At 34.1% G+C, this 2908-nt stretch overlaps 1 non-coding gene across 1 annotated transcript; it reads right to left on the bottom strand.

The window, feature by feature from the left end:
- Positions 1 to 1432: 1432 nt before the first annotated feature.
- Positions 1433 to 1504, bottom strand: Trnag-ucc (transfer RNA glycine (anticodon UCC)). Its single transcript has one exon. It is a non-coding gene; the product is annotated as a tRNA-Gly (tRNA).
- Between the last annotated feature and the right edge of the window lie 1404 nt (positions 1505 to 2908).

Below are 2908 nucleotides of genomic sequence, written 5' to 3' on the forward strand. Positions count from 1 at the left end.
AAAAATACAATATAAACTAAACTTAAACTTAAATATCAACTTAACATAATAACTATAACTATAACTTAAATCTATGGTGAGGCAAAGGGTCCCAATCTCAGCATGTGCGGTGCCAGAGGGCTCCGCGCTGATTTTCAGACTGGTCCCGGGACAGTTGGAGTAATAAATAATATTCAGAGGCTTATTCAGAATTAAAGAAATAATACTTTGCAAAATATTGTCTTCGGTTACCGCGATAGTTACTCATGAAATAAAACTATGAAAACGGATTATATCGCGTATTTTTATTAGTATTTTTTTTATTTTTTTATCGCGTATATATATATATATCTTTACTTGAAAATAATTGTAGTGTATAATTAGCCTTATGAACCGATTTTGCATGTACAACCAGCCTTAAAGTTTGTAGTCTATGATTGTTCATTATTTTAGTATGTGGGTATTTTTGCACTTTGTAATTTTTCCTCAGTCACCCGTTGACCACGAACGCTGTAAAGGGTTCGAAACGTCGGGATGTATTATAAATTCAATATACGCGATATAATCCGTTTTCATAGTTTTTTATTTTATTTCAATACTTTGCAATTTAATAAAAATACCAAAATATCGCTTGTATGTGTAACTGCGTTCTAAAAATCCGAAGCATCTTTTTGACTTACGTAATTTTTTAGAAAACGACTTCGCATCATTTCCTGTGTTTACCATTTTCAATCTTTAGCAAAGATTGAAACGGTACTTACTAAGTACTGAGAAAAAGTTTTAATAATACAAATCGAATCACTCTGGGCTGGGGTCGCAGGTTCAGTTTCAGTTCCAAACATAGATAGATATAACTCCGTAATAAATGGATACAGTCTAAGAAAAAAACGTGCCTCGAAAATCAAGAAAATTTGATTCTCGTTCAGAGGGCGCTACTAGCTTTGGCCTACTGTCGTATAGATGGCGTTGACGGTTTCGTTTGTTATTTAACAAATTTAACGCATATCAGTGAAAGAATATGGGTCAAAATCATAAAAATAATTAATGAAAATAAAAAAAATACTTTATCCATATTTAAATACATTTTAACGTATTTTTATAAATATTTATTTTTAGTTTTAAAGTGTGTCGACAGATGGCAGTGAATTTACTGGGGTTACAAAATTTACTATGACAGTACCGCTCTAGTATAAGTTACTCTATGGTTCCAAATAAATATAACTAGTTATGACTTATGTCATATGTGCCAAGTCTTGCGTAAAATGATGTAATTTGTAGAAACATCATAAATAAAGATGTGTTAAAATTGAGGAAAGTAAATCGGTTGAATGCTTTTCTTGAATTGTATGTAAATTAGTGAATAAATTATGAAAAGAGTTGTTAATGTAATTTTATTGACTAAAAATACAAGAAAAAATAATATTTTATCAAAAAACAAAATAGCAAAAACGCGTGCGTTGGCCGGGAATCGAACCCGGATCAACTGCTTGGAAGGCAACTATGCTGACCATTACACCACCAACGCCGGTGAGAGCGTTGACGAATTATGTAATCACGTTCGGCGCCCGTCTGCCAACCAATGACATTGTGACGTAACGAGGTTATTAACTCTTGTATCGTTGTTGAAATGAAACGTGACTACGAGTAGATAAATGTTTCACGCGAAATAAAAGATCGTACAACCAAAGCGGCTTAACTCAACAAAAGGACCTTTCTAATTTGAGCTTTAAATGCTCTACATAGGGTAAACATTAATTTGTCACCTATGAGGTATTCTTGTTTTCCTATTGACCTATTGAGTATCGGCAATTTGGACATTTTAGTGACAAATAAAGCGAAGCGTGACTATAGGCACGTGATCATATAACTCATAGAAATGTTTATAGTTTTTTTTCTAATAAGCACATATTTAGTATTTTTAGTAAAAAATTACTCACTTTATTCTCGATTGATTACTATTTACCAGTTGAAATTTTCACGGATAATGTATTTCTGTTGCCGCTATAACAAGAAATACTGAAAAAAATAATATTTAAGTGGGGCTCCCATACAAAAAACGTGATTTTTTTGCCGTTTTTCGCGTAATGTTACGGAACTCTTCGTGCGCGAGTCCGACTCGCACTTGGCCGGTTTTTTATCTTCGTTACAGTCGACCGGCTTTCTTAAATTATTGCTAAAATACTTTGAGCGCCTTAAAATTACTCCCCACGTCCAAAAAGTCTTAACAACACAGAAACCAAAACCCGCATAAACCCTTTTAACTAGTACCCTATAATTACGACCACCTGTCTTAAGGTTCCGTCTGGCTACGCCTTGTGGGAACCTGAGGGAGGAAATTGACAATAAACCCTATGGAAGGGTAACTTTCTTTGACCTTGAGGGGGTAGCGTTGTACGAATAACTTAAGGGTTCCTTGAGATTGTTCTTTTATACTTCAAGTTTAAAAAAATATTTAATAAAAATAAAAACTACTAATGGCATACAGCTCTTCCAGGCGTTGTCGATACGTCTATCAGATATTCAGGCAGGCCAAAAAGGAGATGGCGGGACGACTTGGACGCATTCTACCCCAAATGGTGGGAAAATGGCGATGACAGGGTCGAGTGGAGAAAACGAGGGGAGGCCTTTGCCCAGCAGTGGGACACCAAAATAGGCTAATAAAAAAAAATGGCATACAATCATAAGGATTAATTTTTAAAAGTCAGCTAGAAATTTGTGTTGTTTATTTTAAGTAGCTATTATGTGATGCATTACTTCTAAATAAAATGAAAAATAATTTTGCACAAAACAGACGTCTGCAAGCGATATTACAAACCCCCGAAAAGCTGTTTTTTTTTATTTAATTCTCGCTTAATTTAAAAATTTGACGGGTTAACCGGTAATTGTTTATCATTATATAAAAAAAGAACAACAACAGGAAAACCATGCG

Source organism: Cydia strobilella, chromosome 2 (genome assembly GCF_947568885.1).
Source record: "Cydia strobilella chromosome 2, ilCydStro3.1, whole genome shotgun sequence".
Classification (NCBI taxonomy): Eukaryota; Metazoa; Arthropoda; class Insecta; order Lepidoptera; family Tortricidae; genus Cydia; species Cydia strobilella.